We start from the raw sequence: 472 nt of genomic DNA, 5'->3' as shown, positions 1-472 counted from the left end.
TTAGTCATCGCATAACCAATACAATATAGATAATATATATTGTACAGAATACCAATATAGGTTAGCTATACAATTTATTACGCTTTTCATTCTTTTTTCATTCTTTTTTTTTAAAAACACTTAAATATTTTGATTAGTGAATCATAATATTGTGGATCCTATAAACATATTTCCAAAAACCTCAACACTTTTTGAGATTAAAAATGTTCATACTTATGAAAAATAATCTTAATAAATTATAATATATACCTATAAATATTAAACAACAGTTGCAGTGGTGTTCTCAAGAATTTTCAATGGTGGGGGGAGGGGGGGGTTTGGATAGTTTCTAGGAACATAATATATAGGGGGCTATCGGTGCACTTAAAAACGGGCTCGTAAAATAACCGGTCAATTGGGGGTGGGGGGGGGGGTAATGAAACGTCTGAACTTAGAAATCACAAAGTTATGCTTAAAAATACACTTATGAATG

The 472-nt window shown here is 30.9% G+C and overlaps 1 protein-coding gene across 1 annotated transcript in view; it reads right to left on the bottom strand.

Annotated features, from left to right (window-relative positions):
• The window catches only part of LOC100165720 (NAD kinase), a 51,093-nt gene that overhangs the window by 43,160 nt on the left and 7,461 nt on the right, over nt 1–472 (bottom strand). The gene's annotated exons all lie outside the window — the stretch shown is intronic.

The sequence above is a fragment of the Acyrthosiphon pisum genome, chromosome A2 (assembly GCF_005508785.2).
Source record: "Acyrthosiphon pisum isolate AL4f chromosome A2, pea_aphid_22Mar2018_4r6ur, whole genome shotgun sequence".
Classification (NCBI taxonomy): Eukaryota; Metazoa; Arthropoda; class Insecta; order Hemiptera; family Aphididae; genus Acyrthosiphon; species Acyrthosiphon pisum.
This window is presented reverse-complemented; position numbering and strand designations above follow the sequence as displayed.